This window comes from Mastigoproctus giganteus, chromosome 9 (genome assembly GCF_048544385.1).
Source record: "Mastigoproctus giganteus isolate SK-2022 chromosome 9, ASM4854438v1, whole genome shotgun sequence".
NCBI classification, from domain to species: Eukaryota; Metazoa; Arthropoda; class Arachnida; order Uropygi; family Thelyphonidae; genus Mastigoproctus; species Mastigoproctus giganteus.
In genome coordinates, this window is record NC_143583.1 from 3603815 (window position 1) to 3620719 (window position 16905).

Below are 16905 nucleotides of genomic sequence, written 5' to 3' on the forward strand. Positions count from 1 at the left end.
ATAGATCCCATCCACCCCTGGTGCCTTTTTTATGTTTATCCTCAGCAATTTCTCATCCACTTTCCTCTCAGTTATTAGAAAATAATCTAGCTCACTGCCAATGTTTACTTCACCTACGACATTCCCCTTCCAGAATAACTCCTCATGTGTGAATGTAGATGCAAAATACTCATTTAGATTGTTAGCCACCTGAGCAGGATCCTCAACTGTTGAACCATCAACATCCAGTGGACCAATCTGATTCATCCCTTTCCTTCTTGAGTTTGAATAGGTAAAGAACTCTTTTCTGTTTTTCTTTGCGTCCTTTGCCAAGGATTTCTCATAATCTGCCTTTGCCTGCCTAATCTCCTTTGTGACTTGGTTACAGACCAACTTATATCTATCATAGGCTTCCATGTCACCCATTAATTTGTATGTATCCCATGCATTTTTCTTCTCTGCCATATGTCTCATTAGTTCATCTGACAACCATTTAGGCCTGAACCTTGAACAATATTTCTTGGTTGGTATGTAAAGCCTGGTAGCTTCCAAGATTAGTTCCTTGAATGCTTCCCATTTTGAATTTGCTGTTGGTAACATCATCAGTTGGTCCCACTGTATAGAATTTAAATACTGTCTCAGACCATCATAGTCGCCTTAACGAAAGCAAAAACCCTTCCCTTTGCCTCTGATGGTAGTTACCTCCTTGAGTAAATCCCACTTCAGCACACTGTGATCACTGCCACCCAGTGCTTCCTTTATCTGCAGATTCCTAATGCATGAAGAATCACTACTGATAATCAGATCAAGAGTATTACTCCCTCTAGTTGCCTCCCGAACATGCTGGTGTAGAAAACAATCATCCAATAAATCCACAAAAGCCCTGCTAGTGTGTGAGTGACCAACCCACAAATTCCAGTCAATATCTGAGAAATTAAAATCCCCCATTATAAACTCTCTGATTTACTGGCCCATTCTATTTCCCTGTACAGTATCTTATTATACTCATCAGAGTCATTAGGCCTATAGCACACTCCTACTCTCAATTTTGATTTACCTATGCTTATGTCACACCAAACTGACTCGACACTGCCCTGTCCATCAATGTCGACTGGCTTCACTTCCTTGGATTTTATGTGTTTTTTAACTAATAGCATAACCCCTCCTCCCCTCCTGTCCTGTCTATCCTTTCTATACACATTGTACTCCCCCAAATTCCAGTTCTGCATTCCTTATATCTGTGTGACACCACGTCTCTGATATCCCAACAATATCTGCCTTTGATGTTTTGAGCAATACCTCAAATTCATCAATTGCAGAATAGAAACAATAGAAACAAGAATAAGAATAGAAACAAGTGCAGTATACCTGCACTTGTTTCTATTCTTAGCTACCCTAACACAGCCCATGTGTTTACTTGTATCACAATGACTTCCAGCAGTCTCTGGAATATCCTGCATCTTGTTTTTCAGGCTTCTGCTCCTTCCAATAGAAGCAGTGCAAGAATCTCTTTCACCTCTGCCAGTGGCTACTGTTAATCCATTAGTCTTTGTCTCCCCCCAAGCTAGCAGTTTTCCGACCCACCTAATACTGCCTCGATAGCATCAGCAAATATTCTTGCACCCTTTCTATTTAAGTGTATCCCATCCCTGTAGAAGCAATCTCTCCTGTTAACAAGTACATTCCAGGCTGAAAAAAATTCTACCCCTTGAGCCTTGCACAATCTTTCCAGGGCCGAATTGATCGACAAGGCTCTCATCATATACTCCCTCCTATCGTGTTTGGGCAGAATTGCAGACACTTTCAAATTTAACCCTACTTCACGGCTTTTTTTCAACAGTGACCTGTACTTGTTAAGTAATTCCGCTGGTCTCCTACTCTTAATGTCATTAGTGCCAACGTGTACAACTATATCACCTTTTTTGCCCTTAAAAGATGATATCTGCTCTACAACGTCATCAACCCTTGCCCCTGGCAGACATACCCTGGTCCTGTTCCACCTATCCTTTTTACAAAGCATGTTCCCCGTTTCCCTGACAATAGAGTCACCAACAACTACTAGTTCTTGTGGGACCAGCGCATTCTGCCTTGGGGGCTGCCTCTGTGTTGCAAGATGACCAAGTGGAAGCTCTGGCGTTGATGTGGGCAGCTGAGAGCTTGATGGGCCCCTCTATTTATTTCCTTCGAGGGCATCCACCCTGTCCTTCAAGGTCTCATATAGGCCCATAACATCTTGACTTGCCAAACGATCCTAAGGCAAAACGCAGGCGTATTACTGACAAACTCCTTGGAATCTGGCAAGACTTCTGGACCAATACCACCAAAAGGGCCATAACTAAGCTCTTTCTTCCCTCTTTAATTTCACCTGCTCAAAGCCTCCTTCCTGGTTCTCACCAGGACTTCAAGCAACCTTCATCCTGACAGGACTGACACAGTCCTTTCAAACAAAAACTTGACTTAGGAATAGAGCAGAATCCTCGATGTACTTGTGGAGAATCTGAAACTTGGGAGCATGTGATGTACGCCTGACTCCTTTACGACGACGACTTCAGGATTAGACATAACCAAAATCCAAGCTAATCTCTGACAGCAGGAATACCTCTACCTCCAGGACGAGACTCGTTACCTTGCCCTTACTGAATTTGCACAGTCAACGTTCCCACTGAGACGAATGATACAGCGAAGAAACACCTCATGAACAGGCACTCTTTAGAACATGATCATCTATTACTCCCCTTTCTCCTAAAACTCTAATGTGGTTAAGCCCTCTGCTGGCACTCCGCTGGAGTGCAGGATTGCCGTCTTGTGGGGAGAATCGTCTGAGGCGCTGTGCTTGCTGAGTACGATGTTTTCTTCTAGGTGGTAGGATTTTCTGCTAACCCCCTTCTGTAGTAGCCTCAACTGCTAACTCTCTTGGACAGGATAATTTTAAAATCGCTTTGGGGTAGGATTAAACTGCAAACCTCTGCTGGGTTAGGATCCTCCAGAGTTGCCACCTGAATACTCAATGTGGGACAGGGCTTTGGCACCCCCGCTGATTACCAAATTGCGCTCCACTTCACAGGCTCCCAGATCCTGCACTCTTTTGCTGGGTTCGGTGGGCTCCCCTCCTCAGGAGTTCAATTCATCACCACTTCCTCTTCTCCCTCTAGTGGCGGGTGCTTCTTTCTTAATATTTTTACCCCTACTGTTACTCCCACTCTACCCCTATCTCCTCCACTCTTTTTTCATTATTTTATTTTATTTTTATTTATTGTATTTTAATTTATTTATTTGTTATTTATTATTATTTTTTTTTTTTAAACTTGGACTCTGCCACCGTCACCTGAGCTTCCTGACAGAGACCAACCAGAGTATTATGGGTAGCCTGGCTCACCTCCCAGTGGTGTGGGGGGGAAACGTAGGGGTCAAGCATCTAAAGACATAACAGAACAAAAGCACAATGCTACATAAACATAAACCAGACACTTGTTCTGCATTCCATCACAGAGTATATTGGACGAAGATGTGGGAAACCACTGGATCAGGCACTGGTCGTTTCCCACATCTGGCAGAGTGGTATAGTATTTAGGGTCAGGTTCCGGTGGCGCCTGACCCTAAATACTATGCCACTCTGCCACATTGTTTGAAAAGTTGGTTGTCTTTCTTCAGATGAGGGCTCCATACGTGAGCATAAAATTTTCTATGTGGGCTCTATCAAATGCCTTATTCATTAGGATGATATGAATTAGAGATGGTTATTCCGAAGAGTAATCATGTGACTGTGTGAATATATATATTTTTTATCTTTCATATATTTCGATGTATACTGTAGTAATTTGATGGAGAGGATTCAGAAGAAGTAGAAATTGGTAACGGTATAAGTCAAGGATGTTCCATGTCCCCCTTACTCTTTAACATATAAGCAGAAGCATTGATGAAGAGTAGAAACGAGGTGGAAAAGTAGAAGGGGAGAAGATAAAGGCAATAAGATTTGCAAACGACCAGATTTTGATTGCTAATAATGAGGAGGAATTGCAGAGCTCCGTGGATATCTTGAACAGCAAAGTAAAGGTGTACAATATGAAGATTAACAGCAAGAAACCAAGATAATGTTAATTTCAAAGTGGCCAGGAAGAAGATTCAATGTAACATTAGATGGAATAAGATTGGAACAGATACAGATACTTGGGAAGCAAAATGACAGAAAACGAGAAAAGACTGGAAATTAAAACAAGAATTGCAATTGGCAAAGAGCCTTTTCGTAATAGAAAAGAACTATTGAGAAGAAGGAATTGAGAAAGCAAATGGTGAAAATATTAATATGGACTGTTGTACTTTATGGTTCAGCGACATGGACACTGGGAAGAGAGGGGATCAGACGGCTAGAAGCTTTCGAGATGTGGGTGTGGAGGAGAATGGAAATGGTTAAATGGGCGGACAGAGGGAGTAATGAGGAAGTTTTGAGAAAATGTAGAAGAGAGAAGGTTATTAAAAGAACTAAGAAGAAGACAAAAGAACTTTATAGGACGTGTTTTGAGAAGAGAAAGCATGCTAAGGACAGTGATTGAGGGGAAGCTGTATGGGAAAAGAGTTGTTTGGAGAAGAATTGAAATGATGGATTGTATGGGAAGAGAAAATTATGCAGGAATTAAAAGGAACGCACAAGGTAGAGAAAAATGGTGTCAACGGAGCCCCGAACCTGCCTGTGGGCAGAGAACTTGAAGAAGAAGACTGTACTTATATTCTTTTATTTATTTTACATATAATTTTTCTCTTTTTCACTCACGATGTGGCCTCCTTTATCTTTATGTTGGGCTCCCCCACATTAATTCATCTGTCATTTCCCGTGGCCTTTTGGCCATTAAAGGCAATTTTTTTATACTGTCTGTACATTAATTTTGTACAATAGGGTCAAGAATTTTCTGACGAGATTAGCAGGATGAGAGTCCCTTCCGAAATTTAGGGATGGCATTCTGTGTTAAGGAGAATTCGAAATCGTTATGATTCTGAGAGTCAATAAAGAACGAGTAGCAGTTTTAGGGTTTACCACTCTCATCTATTAGAAGGCAAGAAATTATCTTTATTTTAAAATCCCAACTAGAATTTATTGATAGCACGTGTTGAAATCCCCAAACAAGTTAACAGCAAGACAGTTTGTTTCCTGAAGTATGCACAGAAATGCCAAGTACAGGTAAGTGGAGAAAAATCTGTAAGTTCCCTAATAGGAAGTGAAGTTAAACTAATCAAACTAGAGATTAGCCACCTGAGGGAAAAAAAGTTTACTGAAAAGAGAAATAATTTAAAAAACGCACATCTGAAGTTTTAGGAGCGCTTAAAAGCATTGAGTCCACTCTGAAGAGATCATTACCTCAGTGACTTTTAATTGAATTTCTATTGAGTATTTAGAGTGTTACGACTACACGGATATGAATCCAGCCAAAACGTACCAGGCAGTTCACTTATTGGTTCCCTTTTAAGAAAAAAACAAACTTCGAGGCCTGTGTTTTGCAATTTCGCTTTAAGAAGTAATCTTCAGAAGCGCTTGAAGATGAATTTTTTGCGCTTCCTTTTTCGTTAGCAAGTGATTCCGGTTAGCGATAAGGACCCTCTACTCTTTCTTTCTATTCCCGGAGGGGAATTAATATCCGCCGTTATCAGATTCAACATTAATCTTTCCAGCAGAGATTAACTTATCCTAATTAAACGTTAGCAGAGATAAAAACGGTTACCGAGTTGTAAAAAAAGTAAATCTATTCAAATCGGCCAATGAGTGCGTTCCTTCTCAGCTTGTGAAGACCCCTAATTTTGATTTGAAAAGCGAACATGCGACGCGCGAGAGTTTCCAAGAAAAATGGTCTTTTTTTTGTGCTCATCGCATTCTGAACTCTGTGGGCTAATTACTAAACAAAAAGAGAGCCACTCATTTTGCTAATTACCAGAAGAGAGGGCGGATAATGTCCAATAATTAAAAAAAGAGGAGTATGAACATCTCCTTGCTGGGATGTCTAAAGTTGTAGAAACAAAAGGGTTGGGAGTCCGCACAGAATTCGCATTTCGCAGTTGTAATGAAACCACTCGGACTAATTAGCGGCTGTAAATATTTCGCTCCGTTCTAGCGAAGTAAACACGCTTTTCTTTTAAACAAATCCCGCGTGCGCTTAATTCTTTTCTCAATGGAAAATCATGAATGTCCTCATCTAGTACGTATATGTCGGTGTCACTTCTTCTGTTTAGCCCCTCTGGGTCGGGAGAGTGGCAACTCCATTTGCCAGACGTTTGTCATGCTGAGGATTCGAATCTCTTTAGTGTCATGAGGAACTCACTCAGGCGGTGGTTCGTCCCATTCCCTAACTTCGCCCAGAATTTTCTTCAGGTTTTTCATCTCGCCAACAGACACATCGGCCGAGGAACACAATTTACAAACACGAAACCCTGACAGTTCGTAGCCTCAATTACCGAAGCGTAAATCAAAATAACCCAACCCTCAGTGTTGCATTGCAGCTAGCCTTTTTCTAAACACACTAGGGGGCGCTAGTTACCTTATAAATGAGACAGTCAGTCCTTTTGTAAATAGTTTATAACAAAACTCGGTCGTTCTTACCCTTCCCTTTTGTTTCTATGTGTATGGGAAGTCTTCGTTAATTCTTAAATACGTAAAACGACAGTTGTTTGGTTCAATGCGTTGGTCATTTGCTCTCTCCACAAACGCGCCTTCTTTACGCACTCCGAAAGCACGAGGGAACAATGGGCACCCTCACCCATTCCACTTCGCTAATCGCAGACGGTTGTCAACGATTAAATCCTTCAGCATGTTGAGGAAATGTGCAGCGTTGCAAAGTTTTTTTTTTTCTTTCCCCCAGCGATGGGCTAAGAAAGAAAGCTTTAACATAGTTCGAAACTCTAGGGCTTTCCATTACAGGCATTTTGTGCACGAGCTGCTGAAACGGTCCATCCATCACTGTGCACATGGCAGACCCCACTAAAAAACAACCACCGCGACCAAGTAAAACTTCAGCAAATTTCTGTATTTGCTTGGAACACGATGCGGGATAGCTCAAGCAAATAAGTAAACTTAAAGAACTTTAAACTTTAATGTTGGTTGAAAAACACTTCAGAACTCTCCCAGAACAAGCTATGGACATCAGTAAATAATAGCCACATTCCTCGGTTAATTTTAGGGCAACCTTTTGATTAAGATAAAAGCAAGAATAATAATTTTCTAAATTAGAAGTAAGTGATCTTAGATGGAACCAGATGCAATGGCTGGTTTTTAGGTCTGCTGCGCAATTGTCGTAATGTTAATGGTTGCTTCGATTAACAAGGAGGAATTTTGGAAACACTAAAATACTGTCGTTAATCTTCCTTTTTTCATACGCTTGCTAAATGACTTTACAATATTTAAGAAGAATCTACAGGGTAATTAAAAGCTGAGGCAAGCCAAATCGAAAGAGAATTTCTCGCTCATTTTGGTAACCATACGCATTACTGTCACTGGTTTCACTTTTTTATTGATTGGAATGGAATTGCCATTTTCGATCGTTTTTAATTTAAAAACTTTATTGCCTTGCAATAATATGACACTTCACGCCCAACACCAGGGCTTTTACATCGAAAGCTGAAATAAGGTCAGAGGGCTCACATCAAGATCCTGCCTCTCTCTCTCCCTCCTCCCCTCTCTCACTGCTTATGGTGTAATTTGTCCAAATATTAGATCAATTAAGATGAATTAGACTATTACAAAGAATACCAATTAAATTATAGGAAATTTAGAAATTGGTAAATCGCGATGACACTTTCCAACTGAACTTCCGGTTTTATCACAGTGGGGCAAACCTTCTGTCCTACAGTGTGTTAGTTGTCTGACAGCAGCAGGGGTTTCCCTTCTGTCCTACAGTGTTATGCTTGCAACGACATCTTTTCTGTACTTTTTGTTAGATATAAATTGATGGAGTCTGCATCCAGGTTCTGGACATCCTGAACCATGCTGATGGAAATGAAAACGGTCAGCCAGGTGGAGCTTGTTGCAATTGCCGAAAAGATAGTGAAAGGCTCTGAGGATTTCATTTGGGATCCTCCAATAGCAAATGTCCCAAAAATGAGGAGAGCTGATGCAGCCTGTAGTCAGTTTTATGGCGGTAGTCAGTCGTTTTTCTTCAACCTTTGATTTCATCGTAGTGTAACTGAGGGATGCTGTAATGGTGGTAGTGTGGATGTCATTTGTGAGGTTATATTTGCGCGCAAGCCGCCTGATCATCTAATATTCGTCGGACGGAATGCTGCAGAATGTGGATGCGAAGCTGAAGACCATATCTCTAAAGTATACAGGACTGAAGGATGAATCATCCTATAAGCGTATTTTACGGAAGTTGCAGGGTCTCGAACATGAAGTAATTGCTGCTTTGCTATCTATCCCATTCTACACATTTGGACATGAAGGGCTTCAAGATTCGGTACAGCTTTGGTTCAAATATAACTCCTAAATCTGAGGAATCTTTCCTTCAGTGATCAAGCTTGGTTCTTCTTAAGTGGTTACGCCAGTAATCAAAACAACAGGATCTGGAGTAACGAAAAGCTTCCTTTTTTTCATGAACGCTCTTGCATACTCATAAATTAGGATGCAGTGTATCGTTCTTTGAAACGACACAACGCATGTCTTATTCAAGTGTTAACAAAACGGAGGTTTCAGCAATATGGGGCGACCTGTCATAAACCTAATGAATCAGTGGTACGGCTGAGGAATGTTTTCAGTGGTCGCCTTATTTCTAAATATTTGTAGCACGCGACAAAATCCCCAGATTTAAAGTCGTCTTTTTATTATTTGGTGGGTTATTGAAAGACAAAGTTTATAAAAATAATCCACTCACATTGGAGGAACTTATACGTTAACGGATTTCAGAACAGACTGGATGATTGCTACTTATCTCAGCATGTTAAAGAGTATACAAGGGGCTATAATATTCTGGATCTAGTTCTCATTAAGGTGGCTATAACTGTATCAAAAAATTGAAGGGGAAGTACCAATAGAAAGCAGTGAACAGAACACTATAAAGCAGAATGTATATAAGGAAATCTATGCTGTCAAAAATAGAGGCAAGAGATTCAATTTCCAGGACAGGGGACTATAATGCAATAAGATATTTCTTGGGCTCAGTTAACTGGAATGACTATTTTATGGTGTCTGATTCAAATACGCTATGGGAAAGGTTTAAGGAATTTATCCTCAAAACCGCAAACTTATTCATATGGATGAAATTCATAAACGTAAGCGCCCGAAATGAAAGATAGGCGAGGTTAAGTGTTTCATTCATCAAAAGAAATGGACAAGAAAATAACAGGCAATCATGTGATACCGATTCGTGTGAGCATTATAAGAGAATATGCAATAACACCACTGACGTAGTCAGATGGACGAAAGCTAATTATGAGAAGGCAGTAGCAAAGCGTAACGGATATAAGGAGTTATTGTGACATACGAATACGACAAGCAAGAGAGTAACTCGTCCCTTAGTGTGGAAGGTTCAGAGAAAAACCAGCAGCAATGGCATATGAACTTAACAGATACTTTCGCCTGATATTTACAATCGAACGCAATCTAAATGTTTTCGGGAATGTTATGGAGTCAGGGTGCTGTAAAATAACTGATATTATCTCAGACATGTGTAGATTAGAAAAACTACTGAGGTTAGCAAAGAATAAATATCCTGGGGAAAATGGTGAGTACTCCTTTGTATTTAAAAATGGCTGCACATGAGTGCATCAAACCGTTGAGAATGTTACTGAGAACATCACTGAACTCCTGGAAGGCTCCCTTGGACTGGGGAAGTGCTAATGTCTACTCAATCCACAACGGTGGTGCTAAAGATAAAATAGGTATATACACTAGTGATTCAGACTTCTCATTAGTCTATGGTTAATAAGGATGCTATTCAAAACCATCTCACAAGAATATGAGATGCTTAAATTCCCGAATATTTATGGAATTCATGCCTTGCTTAAATTCTTGTATGAATTCGTTAAGGGAAGGTCACGCCTGGCCAATCTGACCAATTACCGTGATATAATCATTAAGCTGTATATGCAGGTAATAATTTTTACACTATATATCTAGACTTAGTAAAGATCTCGAAACGTTCCGTCATGAAAAATACTTTACAGATTATTGGTAAGATTGCATGCGCTAAAAGATATATTGTTGTTGTTATAGTAGTAAGGTTTTAGGAGCATCAGAGACTAAGGCCATAACGCTCCATGTATGTAAATTTCGTGTGTTCTGTGATCGAATTTCTGTTTGCTGCACAAAAATCTCGAGTTTCCGGGAGAAAATCCATACTACTCTCATCTGAGATCGACTAACTCAGCCACGTTGTGAAAAGGGCCTATAAAATTCCTCACGTCATCGACGGGACTTGAACTCAGATCTTTTCAACCTGTGGGGGAGGAAGGCAATTCTACCAACTGTGCTAAACATGAGGGCCTAAAAGATAAGAGACAGAAGTTGTCATCAGTTGACAGTCTTTAGGGTGAGTCAGCGTAAAGGAGCGCCTCAGGGATCATTGTTGATATTATCTCTGCTATTTCTAATTTTCATAAATGATAATGATGAGGGTACCCAAGATAATCTGTCAAAGATTTTTCTGGTGGTTTCAAGGTAGGAAGTATGCTTAACAATCCGAGCCAGGCCATGGTGTTTGAAAAAGGTCTTGTATCGGTTGAGTATATGGTCCAAAAAATGGTAACTGAAGTTTAATGCTTCTGAACGTAAGATTATGCATTTGGGTGCAAAGATCCTGAAGTCACGCATCAACTAAGGGGGTAAGGAGCTAACAGCAGTTCCTGATGAAAAAGACATGTGTTACGATTCAGTCAGTCGAACATGAAATTTCCCCATACAGTGTAATCAGGCGGCTAGAAATTCACTTGATGTTCTTCTATAACTTATAGGGCTTTTGCAATTAGTGTGAAGGATGTCACTATTCCTCTTTACAAGGCGATAGTTGGACTAAATTTGTAATATTTTATTTGGGCCTGGAGCCCGCACCTAAAATAAGACAGAGTTTCTAATGAGGGTTCAGAGAAAGGCAGCCAGATTGGTGACTAGTACAAAGCAATGCACATAGGAGGAACGGTTTAGAATCTGTGGACTGACAACCAGATATCTGAAGAGAGACCTGACTGTGGTGAATAAGGCAATGAACGGATTGAGTAAAAATGAATAAGGGAAGTTTGTTTTCGTTCGTGGACTAGTCATTAAACAGGGGACACAAATATAAGCACTGAGCGATTAACAGAAGATTGAATCCCACGAAGTTCACGTATAGGCAGGGGGTTGTCGGACATCGTAATAAGCTGCCATCCAGCGTGGTGGAGCCAGGAACTTTTAAGCAGAACTGAATGAGGAGTACCTTGTGGGAAATGTGATTAACACGAATATTCTGTTTCTTTCAATTTTTATTATTATGGTTTTATTTATTTATTTGTGGTTAGTTCATTTTCTTGCATCATTCGGCGTTATTAATATTAAGCCAGTAAGCAGCATAAAAGTGCAAACAAGATGCCCAAACATTACAAAAGAGTATCGAAGAAAAAGATGGATATTTTGAATATTTTCTATAACTTCATAATTATAAAAGGAATTAGGAATTCATAATTATAAAAGGAATTAGGAATTCATAATTATAAAAGGAATTAGGAATTCATAATTATAAAAGGAAAAAGGAATTCTTGGAATTAGCATTACTTCAGGCACATGATGCAGGAAAGCAAGCTTTACAGCATCAGCAAAAAAAAAAAAAAAAAAAAAAAGAAAGAAAAAAAAAAAAAAGAAAAAGAAAAAAACCTTCCCATCTCACCCATCTGGTCACTCCAAGTGTTTGTGTAGTTCAACCTTAAACTTATTTAAGCTATCAACTTCCACAACAACAGATGGAAGACTGCTCCAGTAATCAACTACCCGCTGGTTAGAGGCAAAATTCCCACATCTATTCTACAACTGACTGTCTTCAATTTGAATCTATGCCCCCGCAGGTTCTTAATCTGAGCAAGTGAAAGAATCCCATCAGCATTGAGCTGCTCAAACCATTCAATGCCTTATACACCTCAATCACATCAACTCGCAGGTGCCTAGTCTCCAAAACGTTACAATTTGCAGAACTTAAGCCTTTCTTCTTAAGCGCACCCATGTGTTCGTCTCACCAATGTTGTTGCCCTTCTCTGTACTCATTCCAGCAACTCTACATTCTTCCTAAAATGAGGCCTCCAGACCTGTGCAGTACTCACGGTGCGGCCGTGAGTACTGCAAATGGATAATGGATAATCACCTCCTGCTGGATTATCCCTGCTAGCAAAATTCCTATATATCATTGACAAGACTCCACGGCCTGCTCTGGCAGCGCGTCTGAACTGCTCAGATAACTTCATATCTGACTGCACAATTATGCCCAGGCCATTTTCATTCTCTACTTCCCTGAGTGTAGTACCACACAGTTGGTAGGTTTCTCTTGGGTTACTGCTACCCATATGCAGTACTTTGCGTTTGCCAAACTTCAGTTGCCACTTGTCAGCCCATCTGCCTAACTTTTCCAGATCCTGTTACAGTAGCATAGTCTCTATACTGTCATTTACAACCCTGCAAACCTTTGTATCATCTGCAAACTTGGACATTAAGCCTGATATACCTTCATCGTCATTGATAAATACACAAAATAACAATGGGCCCAACACCGAACATTGGGGGATTCCACTACTAACATTAGTCCACGTCTAGTAGTACATTTATCATCACTATCTGCCTTCTCCCACTGAATTGTCTCTTTATCCATTGTAGCAAATTACCCTTAATGACATAACTCTCCAATTGTACAGCAGAGTTCCATGAGCAACAGTATCAAAAGCTTTCCGAAAATCCAAGTATATGATATCAAAATTATTTTTGGCATTCAGTTCTTTTGTGACCACATCGTAGCATCCGAGCAAATTTGTCAGACAAGGCCTCCCCTTAACAAACCTGTGCTGTGTATGAACTATTACTGCAGTCTTGTCTAGATGATCCTGCAAACTCTTCTTTAGCCAGTGACTCCATTATTTTCCCAGGAATAGAAATTAAACTAACAGGTCTATAATTATTTGTGTCACTGTCTGAACACTCCCCCCTCCTTTATGAATTGTTGATATATTTACGCAACTCTAGTCCATGAGAACCCCTCCTGAGTCTAAGAAAGCTCTCATAATTATAGTTAAGGGTGTGCTTACTTCCTTTGCCGCCTCCTTTAACATAACTGGATAGATCCCATTCCACCACATTTGCTTTTTTTTATGTTTAATTTCTCCCCTTCCTTACAGAATTCCTCATGCGTGAATGTAGATGCAAAATATTCATTCAGCTTGTCAGCTATCTGAGTAGGAACATCAATATTCATACCATCAATATCAAGTGAAGCAATTTGATTCATTCCCTTCCTTTTAGAGGTTACATAAGTAAAGAAGTTTCTTTGTTTTTCTTTGCATCCATTTCCAAGGATTTCTCGTAATCAGCCTTCGCTTGCTTATAATAGAATAGAATAGAATCTTTAATTGCAGCAATGATAGACATACAATTAGTCCCGTCACGGCATGGTGATGCCAGGGGTTTACGAAACATATTTACAAAAGATACATGAGAAAAACATAAGTTACATCAGATTATTAACAAAGCACAGTTTTACATTTTCAGTTCGACGAGGATACCCTTCCTGTATTTTTTATTATTGACCACTTCTTGGAGGTCCCCGTCGATGGCTTGCAGTGAGGGCAGCATTTGCTTTGGCAGGAATCTGTCGGCTTTTACTAGCCGGTTACGGTTTGCTAGCAGCTGTGCTGAAGACCGGAGATAAGGGGGAGGAATGCGCCAAGAGCAGTGATCCCAGAAGTTCGGCTCTGTAATTTTACCGGTGGCCATCTTGAGGGTGAACAGCAGCCTTCTTTCTCCGATGTAGGACCGGAGCCTGCGTAGTTGAAGAGCTTCTGCTAACTGCGTTGATCTGAGAGCTGGGAGAAGGTGGAGTTTGCTGTTGGCCCATTTTAGAAACCAGAATTCGGCAGAGAATATTCTTTTAATGTTGGATTCGGCGGCCGAGGCCCATATCTCTGAAGCATACAGTATTGTCGGGTAAAGGATTGATACGATGTATCTTTTTACCAGTTGTGGGTCGGTGGTGTGGAGCAGCTGTTCTTTGACGACCCAGCGTAGTGAATTCAGCCTCGACTGTATGAGGTTTATGTGATCGTTGAAAGACAGTTTGGAGTCGAAAACGACCCCCAGATCTTTGTGTGTTTGAACACTTGGAACTGAGGAGCCGTTAAGCACAGGCTCCAACGTTGTTGGGCTGCCCTTTAGAGAATAAGTTATTTGTGCCGATTTTAGGGGGTTGATTTGGAGGTTGAAGATATTGAGGTAGTCAGCCATGTCCTGCAGTTTTCTAGTGATTTTCTGAGTGATTTCGGCTGCCGAGTTGGATAGCGATATTCTAGTAAGGAGCTTGACATCGTCAGCATATGTGATCCAATTGCACTTATTGGTCACAAATGGCACCATGATTGCTGAGAAGAGAATGCCAGACAGGACTCCCCCCCTTGGGGTACACCGGCAGTTATGTGACGCTTGAAGGTCTTTGTTCCGATCTTTAGAACAAGGGTCCTCTTCGATAGGAGAGATTCTAGGAACCAGAGAACATCTCCGCGAAAATTGAAGTAGTTTTCTAAGAGACGTAGGAAATTAGGTATATAGATGGCATCAAATGCGGAATGGATGTCAAGATATATAACTGACAATTCCTGTCTTTGTTCGAAGGCATCTAAGATGTGCAGAGTGGTTGTTACAAGGTTAGTTACAGTTGACGTTCCTAATATCCCATAGTGTATTTGCTGAGGACTGTCACGGAGAATTTGATGGGTGACAGACGGTAGCAATGCTTTCTCCAGAATTTTTAGCAATACAGAGGCGCAAGCGATGGGCCTATGTTGGCTTGGGAGCGTCGATTGTTGGTGCTTAGGAAGGGGCCAGACAGAGAACCTGTTCCACTGGGGTGGAAAGAAATGAACTTCGAGGCATCTGTTGTATAGGTTGAGGAGTGAATCGATGATGAAGACACTTAAACATTTGATTATGAACTGGGGGATGCCATCGTCACCGGTGGTTGTTGTGAGAGGGAGAGTATTAATGGCCTGCATCAGTTGTTGCTTGGAAATTCGGATCGTAGCGTGACTATCAGTGAGATGAGAGCGGTTGAGGAGTGGCCGATTAGTGACTTCATTACGGACTAGTTTATATCAGTCATAGGCTTCTGAGTCGCTTGATAATTTATATACATCCCATGCATTTTTCTTCTCTGTCACGAGTCTCATTAGTTCATCTGACATCCATTTAGGCCTAAACCTTGAACAATATTTCTTACTTGGTATGAAAATCTAGTAGTTTTCCAAGATTGATTCCTTGAAGGCTTCCCATTTAGATTTTGCTGTTTTTAATATCATCAGTTGATCCCACTGTGCAGAATTTAAAAACTGTCTGAGACCACTATACTCACCTTTAGGAAAACAAAAACCCTTCCCTTTACCCCTAATGGCAGTTTCATCTTTAAGTAAATGCCACATCAGTACACTGTGATCACTGTTACCTAGTGGTTCCTTTATCTGCAAATTCTGAATGCATGAATAATCACTGCTGATAACCAGATCAAGAGTATTACTCCGTCTGGTTGGCCCTCGAACATGTTGCTGTAGAAAACAGTCATCCAATAAATTCACAAAAGTCTTGCTAGTGTACGAGTGACCAGCCAGACGTTCCAGTCAATATCTGGAAAGTTAAAATCCCCCATACAAGACATTCTGATTTACTGGCCCACTATTTCTCTGCACAATTGTTCATTGTACTCATTAGGCCTATAACACATTCCTACTCTCATTTTTCCCTTTATCAGTGCTTATGTCACAATGACCTGACTCAACAATGCACTGTCCACCCATTCCAATTGGATGGACTTCCTTAGATTTTATGTGTTTCTTAATTAATACCATATTCCAATAGCTCATTCCAATACAAGAAGTGCAAGAATCACTTTCGCCTCTGCCAGTGGCTACTCTTGATCTGTTAGAGTGTGAATCCCCCCAAACTAGCAGTTTTCATACCCACCTAACACTGCCTCGATAGCATCAGCAAATATTCTTGCACCCTTTCTATTTAAGTGTATCCCATCCCTGTAGAAGCAGTCTCCTGTTAGCAAGCATAGACCACGCTGAAGAAAATTCCACCCCTTGAGCCTTGCACAATCTCTCCAGGGCCCAAATGATCGACAAGGCTCTCATTATGCACTCCTTCCTATCGTGTCTCCGCAAAATTGCAGACACTTTCACATCAACCCTAGCTCGCGACTTTTTTTTAACATTGCCCTGTGCTTGTTGAGTAAATCTGCAGATCTCTTACTCACTCTTAATGTCATTAGTTCCAACGTGTACAACAATATCACCTTTTGTGCCCTTAAAAGATGATATATGCTTTACAACGTCATTAACTTTTGCCCCTGGCAGACATACCCTGGTCCTGTTCTACCTATCCTTCTTACGGAGTATATTTCCCGTCTACTCGACAATAGAGTCACCGACAATAACTAGTTCCTGTGGGGCCAGCACATTCTGTTGGAGATTGCCGCTGTGTCGCCTGATGCACAGAATGAGCTCTGGCGTTGAGCTGGGCAGCTCAGAGCTTAATGGGCCACTCATATTAATTTCTTCGAGGACATCTACACTTTTTTTTTTTGAAGGCATCTACAGCTAAAACAGTGTTTTCTACACCTCTAACTCTCATCAGAACGTTGGGTTGGTGGTTAATTTCTTGACACTCTCTGCACCAAGCACACACACAAATGCATCCTCCTTGGCTAGATCATGTCCTGTTCCAGATAGTCCGCAAAC